The following is a 21585-nucleotide window of genomic DNA, read 5'->3' as shown; positions in this document are numbered from 1 at the left end:
CATTTAATTCTGGCAAGAAGATATATAAAGCATAAAGAAAAAACCATATACCATAGCATGAGAGATTCTTTTTTAACACGTTTACCATGTATTTTTGTTTAACTTCGATATTTTCATGAACATCATAGTTTTCAGCCGCACAACACACGTAGAGAAAAACAAAGAAGATTTGGAAATAAGATAGCACAAATGACCATTTGGCTTAGTTGTAAAATATGTTATGATAAATTTCTAACTTTATTCAGTTTAGAATATTTTAACAAAAGCTAGACAAAAATGTAGATCGTAAAATTTTGGTTGTATCGAACCAACAACCTAAAAACCATAGTTCTTTAAAGTTACCTAATGTCTGGCGCTCTGAGCCACTGTAGTCACACCAAAGTATGTTGTTTAAATGCTATATGAGACTAGGGCCATGAATTGTATCATTATTCTACAATTGCTGGGATACAAATTGACATTTTTAAAAGCATAGTGGATCATCTCTCCATTTATCTTGTTTATTAAAATCGGGTTGATTACCATTAATCCATATTTAGACAATAACAAAAATATTGATAATAAAAAGGCATTGAAGTTTAAAAATGCCACTATTTGGAGGTTTTGTTACACATTGGCTTGTGTTAATTGAATATTCCAAATATACAACATACCTACACAGAGAAAAGTGGCTCACATGATATTAATGCAATTTCCTTTTCGCATGAAAATCATGCGAAAATCAGACGAAAAGTTTATCGTGCGAATATCATGCGAATATGTTTGCATGATATTTGCATGGAAATTATACAATTTTCGTGCAAATCATTTTTTGCATGTTTTTCACGCGATTATGTATTTGTGTCAAATTCATAAAAAATTTATGCGAATTTTACCTGAATATAATATAATATGCATACAAAAAAGACAATGACAATCAAGACATTCACTTTCAATTGCATTCATCAACTTTATTTTAATCAATCCATTGAATGGATAAAAACCCACATAACTGTCTTTATCTATCATTAACTCAAGTTTACACATATTTTAAATCATCATCCATTTGATTTGAACAAACAGTTTAAATATATGATATGATTGAAACTGATTCAGCTATTGTTGATATCCACATATAAGACAAATGTCCACAGTACAATAAAAAAAATATATATCATCAATAATTAAGATGGTATGTTTATCTTTACATTTACAAACATGGATGTAAATTAAATGAAAAATATGGAAAAAAAAATAATACAAAGTTCCAAGTTAGAAAATCAAGCAACTATTCGCGAGCATGTTAAGGCTTTACAGCGATGTGTATAAAGTCACTTGTCTGTACTTCATACGGTATGACGTCATAATTAACTTTGACGTCACGATCTGCATTTCTGTCGATAGTTCTCAGGGAAAGTGTCTTAACGTTAAAAGTGAATTATATCAAACCAGTAAAAAACCTCATGTGTCTTTTTACATTGATGCTGCCGTTAATGCTAGACGTACATAATTTATTTATATTAAAAACCAGTATGAAATATTTGGCAGTTTCAAATCTTCGTTTTAAGTAAAAGACTATATATAGACTATATATAAACTAGTGGTTTGGAGACTCCCTGCTACGTGTAAACAACTGAATGAAGAAATTTTAATGCATGTAAAGCTAGCTTTGCACAGGTTAAAGATCAACACAATTTTAGAATATTTTACGTAAAATTGGTAAATATAAGTACCAATGTGAATCGTGCTTCGGAAACCTAAGGTTGTTCCCTAATTTTTGTAAATCGCTTTTGAATAGTTAAAATGTGCATTATTTTGATGATTTTGTGGGATATTTCAGCAATATCTTTCATAAACGAAATATCTATGTCAAGCCCATGCTAGAACTTCAAATGATATGTTATAACATAGGATTTTTCTTAAAAATATTTATTATTAAATGTCATTAATCACCTGCGCAGATGCGATTTAAATGATCATTTGCAATATAAGGATTCGCCCGTCACTTGATTACAGAGTACATATGACGTCACAAAAATGCATCAAACATAATATTTAACATCGTTGTCAATATATGTAACATAAATTTTAAAAATACTCCAGGTCAAAGTATTTTTTGATAATTCAAATAATACGGTTTTTCAGCCGTATTTTAGCATCGGGATGACTTAAAATTGCTGCGTTAACAAAGCGTGTGTTGAAATTTAAAGCAGCAGCGACTGAAATAAATAATTGTTGAGAAATCGGTAACAATATCAAAATTGTTGTATCCTTACGTACCATATTGTCGTCAACATTGATCAAAACTGGTGTTCCTTTGTTGGCCAGCTGATCTGCGTTCGTTCTAAGTGAGCAAAACTTGTTCCTTTTGGCCCCTGTAAAATTCATATTCATTGATATGCATGTAGATGACAGCATTTGTACAGTGTCCTCATCTACGGTCTCCCATAACACTGATCCTCTCTCTGTTAAGAGCTTTTCAAAGCTTCAGGGAACTGAATGAATCCTCGGATGATGGCATGCCCAAAAATCCTCTTACTTCTTGGGAGCTGAATGTTTTCTGCACTAAGTCTGGTGTTTACAACCTTTATGATTAATTTATGCAAATTCTGATCATTTACAGAAGTTGACAAAGTAATTATAATAGAATGTCATGTTGATTCCAAAAAGCCCACATCTTGCCTAAAAGCTAATTGTTTTATCAAAATGAATTTTCAATATGAAAACTTCCATAGCTGATGGAAAAGAATGTACATGGAAAATCTGTATGATCCTTCAAGAAAGAAGCACAAAAGTAAGATAGAGGCTTTGAATAAAGAAGACTGAAAATAAAAACTTTGTTTCTTCTACATTGTACGGTAAAAAACGCTTATAACGAAATGCTTGGGAAAATATGCTTCCTTATCAGCAAAATCCTTTAAATCCGCAAATTTTACAATATGAATTAAGTCACAGCGAATGAACATAAGTTCGGTGTAAGCGTCAATTCATTATAATCGTAATCGCTATAACGGTGTTTTACTGTGTACATAACATTTATTTATCATTGCAATGAGTCAAGACAGTGTATAGAAATATACAGGTAAAAAGTGTCTTTGGTTATTTCTAAAATTACATTTAGGAACATCGTACAATATTTAAGTAACAGTTTTCGCATTAAATCATGTGAAATTTACATGATATTCTCAACAACAAAAAAAAAACAAAAAAAAAAAAAAAAACAACAACAACATATGATATATATTTTTGCATGAATATCATGGTAAATTTTAATCGTATGATATTCGCATGAAAATTATGTCAAAATCGCATGAAGTTTTTGCATGAAATTCATGCGTGTTACTTTTCGTCTCTTTCTCATGCGAAGAATTCGCATGAACTTAATGCGAATTTCATATGAGATTCATGCAAACTAGCTGCAGAAGTGTAGCTCTCCGGGAAAAAATGAAGAATTTAATGGTACTAATTGATTTCACAGAATTTGTATTAATAAGGTAAATTAGTCGAAAACTAGTGCACGTTTTTCTGCGCAATAAATATACTATTTTTTCAATGGGTGGCCCTGTAGCTCTCCGGTCTGTCAATATTTTTTTCCCGGAGAGCTACAGTTCTGCAGCTACATGCGAACCACTTTCGCCTGTATAAGAGTTACAAACCGGTCTTTTATTGAATATACATTCTTTTCATTAAGTTAATGAAAAATTTTCCGATTTGTTGATATTTTGATTTTGTAGTATCTTATCTCTCCTCGTGTAGGTATTGGCCTTATTAACCTTATTCTTCTTTACGCCTGTAAATGAAGTTAAAAGCCATACAAACACACATTTAATTTTTGAACGTATTTTTATCTTTTATTTAGAAAATTTATAAAACGACCTTCAATGATTCTTCTCTAAATATATAATTTATAAATATATCATTTGCTTACCTTTTTCAATGTAAGACAGTTATCCGACTGAAAGCTAGGTAATGGTTTACTGTAAAATCATATAGCATAATAAAACACGATGTTATATAAATCATTTACTACATGAGTGATATATATCGCATGATTAGCGGAACATTTGATAAATATAGCGTACATTTATTTTTTGCATTTTAAGGATAAATAATTGAATAATTAAGGAAAGGTGTTAATAAAAGTAATGGATAAATTCCTTTAAGTTGGTGATTCATACGGGCTACGAAGGTAACATGCATTAATACAGAAAAAAGAGATGTTTGTGAAACACGTATGCCCCTCTCCCTTGAACATGCATTACAGGATCAAAAAGGCCTCTATTAGTGGCATGATACATTTTGGGCAGTATACATTAACATCAATATAAGGTCATCTACCGTAACAGTCTGAGATGCATCATCCTATCAAGTATAAGGGCATTCAAGAAACAATATTCTACATCACGTCTTTAACAAAACACATTTTTAACCGGGTTTTCGAACGGAAAAATCCGGTTATTAAAATGGTGAAAATGGCGGGCGGGCGGGCGGATGGGCGGGCGGGCGGCTGCCAAAAGGGTACCCTCTTTGTACGGATAACTTCTCCTACAGTTTTCAAGATAGGAAGTTGTTCTTTTGTAGATCAATTGTACATATATCAGAGGTGTGCATATTGCTAGGATTTTGATTTCTGATAATTTATCGAAAAAATACCAGGTTTTGAACTTAGTCATTTTTTTTGGCAAAATTTTGCATATAGGGTACCCTCATTGTACGGATAACTCCTCCTACAGTTCTCAAGATAGGAAGTTGTTCTTGTGCAGATCAATTGTACATATATCAGAGGTGTGCATATTGCTAGGATTTTGATTTCTGATAATTTATGAAAAAAATACCAGGTTTTCAACTTGGTCATTTTTTTGGAAAATATTGCATATAGGGTACCCTCATTGTATGGATAACTCCTCCTACAGTTTTCAAGATAGGAAATTGTTCTTGTGCAGATCAATTGTACATATATCAGAGGTGTGCATATTGCTAGGATTTTGATTTCTGATAATTTATCGAAAAAATACTAGCTTTTGAACTTAGTCATTTTTTGGCAAAATATTGCATATAGGGTACCCTCATTGTACGGATAACTCCTCCTACAGTTTTGAAGATACGAAGTTGTTCTTGTGCAGATCAATTGTACATATATCAGAGGTGTGCATATTGCTAGGATTTTGATTTCTGATAATTTATGAAAAAAATACTAGCTTTTGAACTTGGTCATTTTTTTTCAAAATGTTGCATATAGGGTACTCCATTTCACTGGATACGTGTTGACATGGATTATGGATTCAGTTCACATAAAAGAAAACCCGGTTTGCTGTCACATTGACAGCTTTTCTCTTGTTTTCATGATATATCAGTCATCAATTCGTTTAACCATTGCAGAGATAATTAATGCAAAGCAAGTACTGTATACAGGGTTATTTTTGCCCCGCGTTATTTTTGCCTTTCTGCACTTGCAAACGGTTTCGTCCTGTCTTGAATTCGCCCAGACACAGTTAAATTAAGGGGAGATAAAATAAGAAATTTTAGTTCCTTCAGTCTCAAATTCTCCCGCTCACAGCGAGAGCGAAAGGGGCGAATATATCCCTCTATACAGTAAAATGAATTTTTATAAGTCCAAGGGCCATATTAACTCTTTCAAAAATAGCTCGATCGTATCCAAAAACAGGACTTGATTCAGATATTCTTAAGATAAATCTGTATACCGAGTTTCATTTCAGTATGTGCAACCACTGCGAAGAAAATGAAACGAACCGGTGTAGCGAAGAATATTGACCCGGGTTGAAAATTGACCCGGGGGTCATTTTTGATCGTTGAATATTGACCCGGGGGTCATTTTTCAACGTTGAAAATTGGGACCAAAATCGTAAAATGTATACCCGGGGTCATTTTTCAACGTTATGAGAAAGATTTTCTTAAACTCTGATGACCACGACACGTTAAAAAATTGATCCTGTTGAGAATTGACCCCAACCTTTGAGTTTTGATCTGAAGTCTAACTTACTCTACACGGTTTAAATGTACCATCATGAACATATTTGAAAGTTTTTGTTTTAAAATGTTCATACTGTCCGATACATATGCGGACGTGGCTGATTTCTTTTTAGGTTGATATGTCCGAGTAATCATTTAATTTTGAGACTGAAAATATGATATCCATTTATTATTATAATACTATGAAAATAAAGCTAAGAAGATGACCGTTTGCTTCGGAATAAAACAGGCGAGTCGTACAAGAATACTTTTTGACATTCTCTGCAAGTGTAGTGATTTTTTGTAACGTATTATTGTAGAATCATAAAATATGACTTCACAAATATTTACATTTATTACACTACCTTAAGTTTATCAAATTATTGTTTTAATATACTTTCAGACATTTTATAAACCAAATTTTGAAAAAAATGATTCGATACTTTAAAGTAGATACATCATGATCATTTAAATGATATTTAAATATAAGCTTACATGTACATCAACATACAAATGATAATGTATTCATGTACATGTAGTCAGTGAATCAAACATGTTTAAATCTAAGATAAACAATATCAAATTGTGAATTTGACATTTAATTTGTTTTACATTCCAGCAGTAAAAGTATAACAATTTGTTTTATAACTGGTCATATATTTTTAGTTTTGTAATCAATAATAAAAGCTGATTTATTTTTTCATTTTTAAATAATAATGTATTTTATATTGTGCCTTGGCAGAAAAAAAATATTTACCTACCTACCTACCCAACTCCAAAATTTAGGGTCGGTTTAGAGGAAACACAAATATTTTTAAGGACGGCCTTATCGCTACTTTTCATGCAATTCAACAGAGTCCTATTCCACAGGCACCTGACGTTGTATATTTTTCTAATAATTGAAAATTGTTAACCTCTATACTATTTTATTGGGTAAGGGTATCTATGTATTTATATTAAGATATAACTTTAGGTATATTTTTTTGTGATCGGCTTTAGACCGATCACTCACAGTTGTGTCCATATGAGGCATCCAGCAAATGCTTCCACGTGCGCACACATTCCGCTTGCATAAGTAGTTCTTATGAAAACTTGAAGTTTGGTTAAGTATTTACATAACATTTTACTCAGTTTTATTTCAATTCATTTACCTTAAGAGATGCAAACATACATAAAATACGGTTCGACCTGTTAATTCAAGAATGCACATTTTGTTTCACGCGTAAGAATTAAGATTCATTCAGTAATGCAGTTGACCTCGATAAACTGACCTCAATCATAACAAAATGCTCCATGATCTGACCTCGATCTATCGATGTTGCATAATAGTAGCTAGGAAGACGGCTTTATTTATAAACAAGGTTACGTTATAATGCAACCTCAGTAGCAATTAAGTTATGATGGCATTCAATGTTTTTCAATCGCATTAAATTGTTTTAATACAACTTTTTCTTTGTATACGTGTTAATGCTCTTTGAAGAGCCCTACCCAGTATTCTGAAGAAGAAGATTAACATTTAATAATTACGTTAAAAATATAAAACTAGACAAGGAGTTTACGCGAACGGCTTTCCCAAAATTTATTTCAAAATTAAATTTGTTAACGTTATAAAATGATGAAATTATGGTGTACATGTAGATTCAAAATATTCCAATTTTGTAACAATACAGAACTTTTTAAATTATTTTACATCAAACTGATCATGTTGATTGCTTATAGCTATCAATATATCATTATTGCCGATCAATTCTTTAAAAGGAATACTTGTTTTATCCTTATATATATATATATATATATATATATATATATATATATATATATATATATATATATATATATATATATATATATATATATATATATATATATATATATATATATATATATATATATCATAAACACATTTACAGATGTGTTTAATTTAATTTACGACTTAACAATAAATTTCCATAAACTTGCCAGATTAACTTTATTGAAGCGCCAATTTTCTCCATATGCAGAGTCATAGTCAAGAAATTCATGTCTATTATTTTAAATTTTTAATTCCATTATTTACCTTTAAATTAGAAACATGGGAAAGTGACGTAATATATACCCTGTACAGCAAAAATGTTAAACAATTTAAAAAAGTAGGTTTGCATCTATATATACAGTCGGAGGATGATCTTATTATATTAATGGTATATATGTAAAGGCATGCATAAGTTGAATATATTAAGATTACTCAAGAGTACAATTGATAGATAAACACTTGTTAAAATTCGACTTTATCAGACCTAGATTGGAATGTGGAAATGTTGTGTTGAGCAGCTGTATCAAAAAACTCCGAACTGCTTAAACATGTACAAATTAAAGCAACCAGGACAGTGACAGGGATCAGAGTTAATTCTTCTAAAATCATTTTATATAGTGAGCTTAATTTGGAAACCTTACAATCGCGAAAAGATAAACATTATAAGCTTATTATATTCTACACGATTATAAATGGTTTAGTACCACTAGATATGTTAGATTTAATTCAATCATATTGTCCAACTGAACATGCAAATAATATTTGGTCGAATTAGCTTTTAGCTCACCTGAGCTGAAAGCTCAAGTTAGCTATTCTGATCACTTTTTGTCCGGCGTCCGTCCGTCCGTCTGTCTGTCTGTAAATTTTTTACATTTTCGACTTTTTTAATCCCCAGAACCACTGGACCAATAACAACTTAACTCGGCACAAAGCATCATTAGGTTAAGGGGATTCAAGTTTGTTTAAAAGAAGGGTCACGCTCTCTTTCAAGGGGAGATAATTAGGATTTATTGAAATTTTGAATTTTTAAAAAATCTTCTTTTCAGAAACCATTTGGCCAGAAAAGCTAAAATTTGTATGAAAGCATCCTCAGATAGTGTAATATTAAGTTCGTTCAAATCATTGTACCCGGGGGTAAGGTGGGGCCTCAATGGGGGTCGAAGTTTTACATAGGAATACACAGTGTAAATCGTTTTAAATTCTTCTTCTCGGAAACAAATAAGCCAGGTAAGCTGAAACTTGTGTGGAAGTATCCTTATGAAGTCTAGATACACATTTGTGAGAATCATGACAAAAATTTACATAGGACTATTAACAGAAAGATTTTGAAATATCTTTTTCTAAAAAACGTTTGCCCAGAAAAGCTGTAAATTTACTGAAAACAACATCAGATAAAATAGATTTAAATTCTTTAAATCAAAATCTTGAGGAGTAGGGCTGGGCCACATTTGGGTTCCAATTTTACAAATAAAAATATTAAATTATTCACAAAAAATGAAATGTTATGATATATGGTTTTTAAATTACTTATATGCAACATACTGTAAACCAACTTTTATTCACGTGCTAGAAATTTTCGGGAGGTTTGCGAGAGCCTCGTCGTGGCGAATATTTCTTGCCGCGAACCAGTCATATAGATGTTATAACAAAATACGGGTTTGGATAAGGCTTGGTCGCGAACATTAGTCGTCGCAAACCAATTTATTGGAAGTAAATCGCGAAATATAGTCGCCGCGAATAAATGTTGGTTTACAGTATTGCAGATTCAATCAAATTATTTAGACTTTGGACCCTGGACGATTCTTGGGCCTCACAGGGGTTTCAGAGTTTGATGTAGGTTTATATTCTTTATATAAACAATTGATTAGAATCTCTTTGAGAACTGCAATGTCAACAGGTGATACATGTATGACTATAAAATCATCCTTTTAGAAAAGGGACTTGATTATAAAAATAAGAATATCCAGGGGGGGGGGGGGAATTGACTCGTACTTATACAGGATCAAAACATTAAAAAACAAAATATACCCAGAGCTTACAAACCCTTCAGTTAAGGAAAAAGGAGATATTATTTTACGTCAATTACGGAATAAAGCTAGTAAAGCTAACTTATCTAGGGGTTTTTTATTTGTTGAAAGTGGATGTTTATACTGTGGGTCTGAATCTGAAGGAAAGTGTGATTTTCCCCCCTGGATGTCCAAGATACACTCAACAAAGAGATGAACCTTTTATACAACTCATTGGCATAAGTGTACCTTTTTATATGATCTTTATACTTTATAGGTAGTTCTGATTTTTCATATGAATAAAATTTTAAAATTGTTTCCCATGTTTTTACTTATGTTGGAGCTCCCAAGCGTTTTTGATTCTCTTAAGTTACACTTTTTAAACCTATTTAAGTATTATACATGTATTTTTACTTATTATATAGTTCCCTTTTATTTACTGTTCTTTTCAAATGGGCTGGATCATGAAAATTTCATTCATAGGTTTGTATATTAATTTTGCAAATATATATGTAGGTGATAGGTTTGTTAATTTAGGTGTGAATGGACATGTCTATCAACAATAAGTCTTACAATCATATATGGTAAATGTTCAGATAATTATTTAATATTAAAGTATCCCCTGTCTTTAATACACATGATATTGATAGTATTCTTTAAATTTGTAAGACCATATTCTTATGCCCATAGATAATTTCTTCTTGACTTTGTATGTTTGAAAGGGTTACCATAGGCTTATCTGTTATCCAATCCATTCAGTAATTTGAACATTCCGTTCAATTAAACACGTTTAAATTAACAATGTAGGTGCCTGTGATAGGAAGGTCAGTCATCTACTCCAGCGCTGTTGTATGATCTTCTACTACATATTTCTATTCAAAAAATGTAATTTACCTATTTATTGACGAAAACAATTACTGTTAGTAAATTTATTTTAAATATTTGTGATCAAAGCAATTTAGAAACAAATAAAGCAAAATTATTTTATTGTCACCCCGTACAAACATTAGGTTGCTAACTTGCTACAGATTCAATGAAGCAAAATTGTCTATGCCTAGAAAAATTAGCGATTTGATGATATTTAGTTAAATCAGAAGTTATCCTAACGGAACAAATAAAACACTAAAAAATATCGGCTTCCAAGATGTATAGTTAATACAGCATTGTTCACGAAAGAGTACATGTTAGCGTATCATCATTTTGTAAACTGTTATTGGCTGGATGGATGTGAATACAAAATTTTAACAAACTGAGTAGGTGCAAACACAAAAATCTCAACATGATATACTGTTAATTTTGCATTTACACCCACCCAGAAAATATACAATGAACAATATCAAAGTTTCAATTTATTAGGTGAATGTAAAACCAAAATTAAACAATATGACGTATTGTAATTTTTCTAATTATTTATATGTGTACACTTCTCCAGTGAATTTAAGAAAAAAGAGATTTGTTTCTGAATTGAATAGTTTAACGTGTAACCATGTATACAAATATTTTTAAAAAGCATATTCTTTTTTAATATATAGATATCACACAAAACAGAAATTATATGCGAAAAGTTTGTTATGAATAAAATAGTTATTAAATATTTAAAGGGATTAATTGTAAATTCAAAAAATAATCATTTAAGTCTCATTTTAAACACCCCCTCCCCCCTCAGGTGAATGATGTAAACATGTAAATCTACAGAATAAATATGTAAAAACTGATAATTTTTAATTCAATAAACTCCAGTTATAAACATTCATTCGTTAATTTGTGCTTCTTTGCTGTTGAATTTTGAACCGGTTTCATGATCAAAATTCCCCGTTGCGTGTCAATTTTCAACGGATTAGGGTCTTTATTCAACAACATTGGTCTCAATATTCAACGTGGAAAAATGAACCCCGGGTCAATTTTCAACCCGGATCAAAATTCTTCGTTACACCGGCCGACTGACAAGCAGACAGAAAAACAGACAGCAGTAAAGCAATGCAATATGACTTCTTTTCTTCGAATTGGGTCACAATTACAAAACCCGCTAACGCAGATTGCGATTTATTTTTACAATACTAACTAATAAGCATAAATCACCAAAGAAGACGTTTTCTAATCATATCAAAACTTAATTTTGAAATTTTTCTGCAGAATAATCAATGTTTGTTCACAGCATTAGATGATTACAACATTGATAAATATGATAGCTCATGTCAGTTCTGTCCATCTGTAAAATTTTTGTCCGGCTTCCGTCTGTTTTTTTCGACTGTCTTCTTCTTCAGAACCAATTGCACTAGGCCCATTTCAACCAAACTCGGCATAAAGCATTCATAGGTTAAGGTGATTCATGTTTGTTTAAAATGGGTTTACTTATTCAATTTTTAGGAAAAATGAAAATGAATTGTTGTAAGTTTGCTTAAATTTTAAAAAAAAATTCTTTTTAAAACCCATTTTATCGGGAATGCTGTATTTTGTGTGGAAGAAAACTGGGGTATTAAAAAAAAGAATGCGTAGAGAAGGATAGTTAAAAAGAAACCGTAAACAATCATTAAATCAGAAAAACTATAACTTGTGTGGAAGTATCCTCGTGTACTTTAGATTGTACAAACACTTCATACTAAAATACCGATACATGTATTTATAAGGGGTAATTATTTTTTAAAGGGTCATGTTACATCAGGTAGACTACGTTTTTTGAAAACAGGCAAAATGGCCAGTTTTCGACGTAGAATATGATTAAGGATTATTTTTCTACGTCGACATGTTAGTAACGTTGAAATTCGTCTAATGATCACTAAATAATCTTTTAAAATGCAATTTAGGTTGACCTTCGAAAACACTAAATACCTTTAACAGACCACCGTATACACCGTGTACTTGATCGTTCAGCCTCCAGTGATGGTTGGTAAGAAATATATCAATAAAATATGAATTATTTACGGACTGTATTGCCAGTTTTTGTATGCCAATATATCCAAGTCGCCTTTGTTACCCTTGATTTCATTCCCAACCGAATTGCATACTTTTAAAAAAATTAAATATTAGTGATTTACTATTATTTTTTTCACGACTTATCAATTTTTTTTACATACTCATGATACATATTAATACATACCTCAAATATATTTAATTTATTGACAACCAAATGCAAAAATTGGAGATCGGTGTCCTTGAAATATACACAACCTCAAATTTTCCAACCATATAATGTTACAGTTGTTGCTTTAAATTAAAACAAAACTCTAATCAGTATAAAATTGTTTAAAAAACAAAAGAACACACAAATAAAACAAAAACGTTGGAAGAGTTAAAAAAACTAATATATTGCAATGTTTAACATAACGGACTATCTCTTATCAGTCGAAAACGATTGTCTTTATTTTAAAAATTGTAATATTTACAAAGATCCATGGATGTCCTTTAGTACAAATAGTACTAGTGGAAGACAGTAAGCACCATTTGGTCAACACTAATAGAGGCTAGGTCGACTAGTTGCATATAAAGCCATTGTGAATATGAAAAAGACTATCCATAGACAAACATGTAGCTTACACACATATTATAATTGTTTTATCAGATACAATGTCATTTAAAAACAGGCACGTAGCATCGAGGAGGGGAGGGGGGGCAGATTTAAATATACATACTAGTATTGAATTGAATTAGCATAAAGTTGCCCTCTCCCCTCACCTTTTATGGGACCATGTAAATAATGAAAATATAAATAAGAAAATAAACAGTGAAAATGAAGTTAAAGGTATACTTGCCCCCCCCCCTCCCCCCCCGATTAGGTTTTTCTGGGTTTTGAAAAATAACTTTTTTTTGGCTTGTCAAAATTTTTGAATGAGTCTACTCCCCTCCCCCCCCCCCCTCACGTTCACAAACGACGGTACATGCCTGAAAAATAAAAAAAATATCATAACTTTTAGCTAGTGTTTGAAACTGAAAATTTAAAAAACCGCTCTTTAACGTGGCTCATATTGTTTGATTTTAAATTTTTTTTTCTCGTTGTGTTTTACTTTGCGTTTCAAATGATTAAACATATCATGAAAAAATATACTAAAAGGCGGGAAAAAAATGTAAAATCAATTCGTTATCTCAATAAAAACAAAAATTGAGAATTTAATAGCAATGGGACATAAATGCCAATTCAAAAGTAATTATTCGCTGTTTAATTCTTCGTCTTCATCTTGGTGTTCTCTCGCTGTATTGAGTCTGCCTCTGATGAATGCTACAATAAAACCTCTTTTTATATTTGTAAAAACTAGTAATAGTATAAGAATCAAAGCAATAATAATACATGGAATAATAATGATTGGTGTGTTCCCAGAGTCTCGTTGAGGAGATGCTGTAAAATTAACAGTGTTTTCTATGGGAGTTGTTTCTGCTATAGTAGTTGCTGTTGTAATTTCACTGCTGCAGTTCTGGGTTGTTCCAAAAACATAGACATTATCGCACTTTTTTATGTTAAGTGATCTGCAATGGTAGTAAAAAATTAAATTGACAAAATGACCTATAAAAGATGTTTTACTTTTGGTTATTACAAAAGAAATAAGAAGATATTTCAATGGAATTGTTAATACACGAAGTTAAACGTGTTACATTTACATTCACTGTTTCCATCTATTTCTTATTGCAATTAATAAACTGTATTTCACAGATGTATAGAAACTGGCAGGATTTATGCAAAAACTGTTTGTAAGAAAGATGTAAATATAAACCATTTCATGCGGTCTTTGATGATGCATGAATCACAAAGGAAAGCATATTATTGTTTAAAAAATACACAACCTATCAGTTTACAGGTCGTTAAAACTCATTTGGAATTACACATGTCAACAAACCAAGTTATTTAGAGTTATCCAATAGCGATTGTTGTGTCAAATTAGAAACAGTGAGATGAAATTGTGTCAAAAAACACCTTCACATTGAAACATTCCTAATAAACTCGGTAAAATGCGTTTATATCTCATTAAAACCGCTGTCTGCTGCAGACATTCAATCTCTTAGCCCAAGAAAAGATAACATTTGCAACATTGTGTGGGAGGGTTTGCTTAACTTTTGTCAAGTAAGTTGTTTTTTGACATTGTTTACAAATCGTGTCCTACTTTCGATTCTTCCCTTGTACATGTCATAGAGTGTAGAGCAAATACGATGCCCCTCTGATTGGATAAGCTGATAGATTTCATACTTTCTATCGTGCAATGGAAAATGTTTAAAATCTCAAACTGGTTATTTTAAATAATTGTGGTGTTGATAAAAATAAACTGTATCCAGCAAAGGCTTGACTTTTCATTTTTGATATCCTAGGAATTGAACAGAATGTTAGAATTTGAAAGCTTTCAAGTGAAACAAAGGTAGATTACGTTTACGTACTTATACATACATGCATAACAAGTGATGACATTTAAACTAAACATATTCAAAAATAACGGCAAAAATTTCAAATTATGATTTTATAAGTGGTAAGTTTTTAATAATGAGTAATTTTCAATAGTTACATTAAGTGACTATAAAGAAATGTGTTTTAAAGCTATATAAACGTATGTACATGCACTGTGTGGTATTAAGCACTATATTGAGGGGTTTGCGTGTTTCGAGTCTGATGCTTACTTACTAACAGATCGGAACGCTTTAGAGAAACTAGTAAATGTTAAAGGAGAACATAAATATTTATCTCTAAAAACATTTGCACACATCTTTTAGATAATTAGAATTAGAATTCTACATGTGATATCAAAAAAATAATAGCAACAAAGCAAACAACATACATATCATACAATACATATAAAGGAACTATCGTACCTGCTGAGGCCAGTAAATGTCGTCATTATGGATATACAGATATAACGAAGGATATCATTCATTATCATCTTGTTCCTAAAAAGTAACATTAATCAATAAATCTATCTATCTATCTATCTATCTATCTATCTATCTATCTATCTATCTATCTATCTATCTATCTATCTATCTATCATCTATCTATCTCTATTTGTTTTCACAATTTAAATCCTGTACACTCTGAGTTTTCAATTCTTTAAAGGGACATATTCAGGATTTTGGTCAAATTCTATTTTTCTGTTTTTATTATTTACAATGCTTTAGGAATGCATTTCTAATGACCAAATGAAGTTTGAGAGTCAATCGTAGAGTTATTAGCAAGATACAGGACTCACAATTCTTTGTCGTGTAAACAAGGCTCGTGTAAACAAGGCTAGTGCCCTGTTTTTGTTTACATAATTAATATTAATTTAATGCACCAGTAAAAAATCTTTTTCAAGCTGATTTGTCTATCTTTTTATTCATTTTAAGCATAAATAAACAGTTCCTAATGTTTAACACATTCATTTTAGATATAAAACTGGAATTTTCACTTCAACATTCAAAATGTAAACAAACGCTTTGTTTACATAGCAAAGAATTTCAAGCTCTGTAACTCGCTTATAACACAACAAATGACACTCAAATTTTGGTTGCCTATTAAAAATGCCTCAATAAAGCATTGTTAACATTAAAATAAAAAAAAAATGACCAAAATCGTGAACATGCCTTTTTAAGTGACGTAAAAATTTTAACAAGTTATAACCTGTATGGCTGAATTCCGTATATGTTAGAAACATAAACGTTTATAATAAATAGAATTAGTTTAAAAAGGAATTAATGACTCCTGTGCATATAAACATCTAATTTTTCCCAATAAAATGATTCTTATATATTCTATTCATTTTTTTAATCAAATATGTTTCTCAAAACGCCGGTATTAAATAGAACATCACATCATGCTGGTTATTTTTTGTCCTCTTTTACTGATAAAAGTTTCGATATAAACTTAGATGAATTTATTCAAAAAATTAAAGTACAAGTACTATATTATATGTGGTATTAATGAAGATGCTATCAAATTAAGTTAGCCTCTTAGCTACTGCATTCTACCTGAGTTTCTGTTGTTGCTGTTCTCCTCCTCCTCCTTTACTACTAGACTCGCCTCAAGAACGAAGGAAAGTAAACGTTGAGTCAACTGGCTGTCTAAAAGAGAATTAAACAATACTAGTAGACCTATTGTTCTACTTAGAGGTCTTTTCCACCTCATTGTGTTTTAAGTTTGAAATAAGATTGCTTCAATAGATTAAAGTATTTCTTAATCTGCATTACTTCATAAAAAAGTGTCAAAAGATTAAGTTTGCAATTTTTTATTGCTTGACCTTGACCTTTGACCTCTATGTCATTTTCATCTGACAAGCTAGATAGACGCTTCAGTACCAAGTGGTCCGATGTATCTATGATTACTGATTCAAAAGTTATTTGTGTCTTTCTTAAATGTTCGAAACTTTCAGGGGCAATAACTGCTAGAAAGGGACTTTGAACCCTTTCGGCATGAATAGATTGAAGGAGCGTCTAGGTGTACTGAAGACATTAGTTAAAGTTTCAAGTCTCTATCTCTAACAGCTAATGAGGAGTAGCGATAACAAGCATTTTGTACAATAGGCGCAATAACTCTATAATTATTTCATGGTAAGGGTCAAAGAGTTCTTTTTGAAATGTCTAAAGATGTCCAACTACATCCATTAAAAAGTTTTTCTCTTCCCCCTAAACAAAAGAGATCTAAAAACTCATTAATTAAGAGATTTCCAAATGACCTTGACCTTTGACCTTTAGGTAATTTTGTTTGGCCAAGGAAGACGCTTCCATCCCAAGTGGTCCAAAGTCTCTATAATAAATACTTTCAGGGGCAATAACTACTAGAAGGGGGGCTTATATCCTTTTGGTATGATAATGGAAGAACCCTCTAAGTGTACTAAAGACATTGGTTAAAGTTTCAAGTTTCTATCTCTTATGGTTTCATAAGGAGTAGCGATAACAAGCTTTTCGTAAATAGGGGCAATAACTATAATTATTTATAAGCTTGTTAGGGCGGGGCCCCTTCCTCACTTCTGGGGTCAGTAAATGAATAAACTTAAATCTATCGTCATATCATGGGAAGTTTAGGTTAAAGTTATGAATTACAATTGCATTGTTATCTTGAGAAAAATATATTTAAAACAACCCACACTATTTTAAGCGGATCAGGTCATTCGTTAAAAAAAAAATCAATCAGAAGCTTTTCACCCTACGGTGTTTTGTACAAAGTTATGATGACCAAAGGAGATGACAAAGTGAAATTTTAAGAGGATACAACTATAAGGACATAGGCCGGACAAATTTCACTTTAGCCTATGGCTCAGGAGAGCTGTTTAAAAATCTTGTCAACATTCATTTATTTTAAATTTGAATTATTACTTACAAAATGAAATCGGACGTAAATGTTCAAGGCATGAGAATATTCTTTCGCGGACAAATGGATTCAAACTCGTTAGATCAGTTGCTAATCAGAATGAAGAAAAAAGGAGGCAGAAACTACCTACTGTTTTAGTATGTAATTAAATAAATGTAAACATACCAAATAAATTACAAATTGACTTTTGCTTTTCCTTTTTATAACTAAAAAATCACTTGTTGGTTGACCTAATAAATTAAGTTTTATTCCCGAAGAAAAAAATACCACCTGTTTGTTTGTTCAATCATTCTGAGACCGGGACTTTGTTGATGTTATCAGCTTTTTAATCGATGAATGGCAGGCGGTGTATTGAAAATGACAGTAGAGTAAACAGTTCCGCTCTATTCCCCAGTCTCACCCAATTTGATATAATAATCATCTCAATACGATCACAGGCACTTAACTCATGGGATTTTTTTTATAGAAAAATCCCATTAACGCCTTCGTTTATTTGCCCAAGGAATTACAAGGATCTATTTATAAACAGATAAACAGATATTGGAATCCCCAATTTCTTAAATTAGAAACTGCGACTATTAATATCGTACACGCATAATATACGGACAGCGTTTTTCGCCTAAATTGTTGAATGTAGATTTTAAACTTTTACATTTTAGCGTTTTGCAATTTACAAGCATTGATGCCCATAAAAGAAAAATAAGATATAACAATTTCAAAATCAATCAAACATTTTGCGAAATTATTGATTTTTGAAGGAAAAAAAATGCAGAATGGTCGGTAGTCATACACTATGTAATCGTAATTATGTTGTCTGCATATCATTGTATAGATCATGATCGATTTTGATCGTTACGTTTAAGCGGGTAATCTATGTACAGTATATATATGTTAACTGAAACTCAATCATTTATACTAAGCCGGTTAAGAAATATAATCGGCGTTTGAAATATAATACAAAAACTAAAGGTAAGACAAACAAAAAAAATATATAAATACAAACCAAACAAATGGGCAACAAATGTAAAACGCCTTTTGTCCCTTTGTTTTGGTTTAATGATGAACGTGCATTTTACATACTTATGTCGCCATTGCGTTTTCCTATTTCATATGTTAATTTTATTTTGTTTGGAATTATGGTTTATTTCCAAGGATTTTCCAGGATTTCTGGTAATGTAATGTTGTTATTACCATTATTGTTGAGACAAGTGATCTTTACACAATCTTTGACTTAAAATGCAAATATACGCTGTACTTTCAAGACCTCTGGCATATGTAAGACCCAGTTCATATTTTGTACAATATACTTTGAATATTGTAGCAAGTTATCATTTAGTTTATCTTAACAGTTTATGTAATAAAGCAACATTTTTATTTTGATACAGTCATATTATACACATTTTGATTCTAATTAAATGACAATCAGTCCAGACTGGTGGGTTTTACTTTGCCGATCAATATTGTCTTTTTATTTTATGTCAGTATACGTTTGTACAAACGAGTAACTGCGTTTGGCGGGAAACTCATACGCATTTTTTCGTTCATGCATTTGTCACATTTCTAAAGATATTGGGAGAAAAATGAAAAATAAAAATACATATGTTTTAAAAATCATTTGAATTTCCAAAGATCAGATTATCATATCATTGGAAAATTCTGTACATTACCAAATATTATCATGCACGTAATTTGGTGTGATTTGATATATTTTTTAAATACCTCATATTTAATGTATTCAGAAGATTATAAGTCACATTAACGCTGAGATTAATCTAAGACTAAACCGTTAAATAGATCATACTTTTTCTTCGAGAATGTTCCTGCCTACGCCCAGTCGACCTGTAATTCCGTGCTATATATAGATAACGAACACGCGGTCTGGCTTTCTCAAACGGAACTCCTCAGATGTCTCGCATTCTCTACAACAATATATCGTACTTTCTCGGGTCTTTTCAGCAGAGCTCGAAAACAGTATGTTGTCCATATGAGTCACTTGTTACGCACACATACGCTTCGCACTACTGTGTTAAATATGCAGTGACAGCAAGTTCACAGTTGTGTCCATATGAGGCATCCGGCAAATTTTACTATTTGCGCACGCATCGCGCCTTGCACTATTTTATTTACAATGCAATTACAACCTTATTTAAATCTTATATTACACATAGATTACTAAATACGTTACTATTATCCGTTTTCCTTGAAAATAAAACATTTATACAGTTGCATACATAATAATGCAAATCGCGTTTTTTCTTCACAAATGCGTAAGAATATTTATCGGAAGTATAATTCGCCTACTATATATAAAAGTAAAGCTTAATCATGCCTTGCTATTTCGGAAATCAACAAAACGGTGCTACATGTACATATAGTTTATTGCATGTAGCGTAATACATAGCATTATATTAACAGAACTTGCCAATGATATTACATGCCGATCATTCCTTTAAAAGGAATACATGTGTTTCTTTACATGCGGAAAAATTTCGGATTCGTTTGGAAATACATGTAAAGTTAACTCGTTATATTATATACTATAATATTCCGGAAAGCAACAACGCAGCACGATTCATGCTATTTAATGCATATTGTACTTTGACACATAAAAAAAGCTCATGCTGACAATATGATAGTACATGCCGGTCACTCCTTAAAAGGAATTTTATCGCGGTTTACGATTGGGTAATTAGTGTTCCAATAAATGAAGGCGAAAAAAGATAGAACTCGGGAATTTGGGCATATCCCATATAAGCTCATTACAGCAATTTGCATTCAACGAGTTTGACTTGCTTTACATTTTATTATAAATCTTGATCGGGTTATCGTGCTACGCCGCTGCGTCTATCTACCCGAATATACCCAAATGATTGAAATGAAACCCAAATAGACACAAAGAAAATGAATGAGAAATTAATTAAAATGACTCATTTTTTTCATTGCTAATCTGGTTTGTCCATTTAAAAGATCATGGATCGAATTTTCTTCAATTGTTTCAAAATTTGGGGATCGGGTAGGGTGGGACCTTGAGAGACGTGTACATGTATTGCTTATGCATTACTCTCAATATGCTTGATCAAAATGCTTTACATCTGTGTTTGAACTAATGGCTCTAAAGAGTGAATGAATTCATGCGCGAGACCATTAAGGTGGGGTATGAGAGGACGAGGAGTGATTTTGTATGCCGAGAGGGGGTCTGAGTCTTATTTTCGGTTTTCTTTATAAAACGATGTTTGAATTGAATACCTCGTAAAAGCGAATGAATAATCTGGGGTTTTAGAGTGACGATTTGAGAATTTTGCCATTTTTTTTTTCATTTTATAATATCTGTACAATGGTTTATATGGGTATTTTTTTTTTTTTTTGAAACTAAAGAATCGATCTTTATATAAGCAAAATACGGAGATCGTAATTCTTTGTTTTGTGAACAAAATTTAATTTTTGTTACTGTTTACATGTGAACATGTATGTGTTGTATTGGTGTATGTATCAATCAAATGTTGCCTTGTTTTGTTGATAATATTAGAGAGCTCCATGTAGTTGCACGTTAAATCAGTTTATTTTGTTTGTCACAAGTCAGA

At 31.4% G+C, this 21585-nt stretch overlaps 1 protein-coding gene and 1 long non-coding RNA gene across 4 annotated transcripts in view; one reads left to right on the top strand and one right to left on the bottom strand.

Annotated features, from left to right (window-relative positions):
• Nucleotides 1-13615: 13615 nt before the first annotated feature.
• On the bottom strand, nucleotides 13616-20066 carry LOC136271766 (uncharacterized). Of its 2 annotated transcripts, none has more exons than XR_010709754.1 (5): nucleotides 19806-20066; nucleotides 16666-16758; nucleotides 15535-15609; nucleotides 15347-15372; nucleotides 13616-14205 (listed from the first exon to the last, which is right to left on the bottom strand). It is a non-coding gene; the product is annotated as an uncharacterized lncRNA (long non-coding RNA). The 2 variants fall into 2 exon arrangements; XR_010709753.1 differs by lacking the exon at nucleotides 19806-20066 and adding an exon at nucleotides 18275-18481.
• The window catches only part of LOC105340029 (uncharacterized), a 47050-nt gene continuing 44592 nt past the window's right edge, over nucleotides 19128-21585 (top strand). For both annotated transcript variants that reach the window (XM_066072216.1, XM_066072214.1), the window contains exon 1: nucleotides 19128-19174. The gene's annotated coding sequence lies outside the window, so the exon portion shown is untranslated. The remainder of the gene's footprint in view (nucleotides 19175-21585) is intronic.

This window comes from Magallana gigas, chromosome 9, assembly GCF_963853765.1.
Source record: "Magallana gigas chromosome 9, xbMagGiga1.1, whole genome shotgun sequence".
Taxonomy (NCBI): domain Eukaryota; kingdom Metazoa; phylum Mollusca; class Bivalvia; order Ostreida; family Ostreidae; genus Magallana; species Magallana gigas.
The sequence above is the reverse complement of the archived record's forward strand: the minus strand, read 5'-3'. Positions and strand labels throughout refer to the sequence as shown.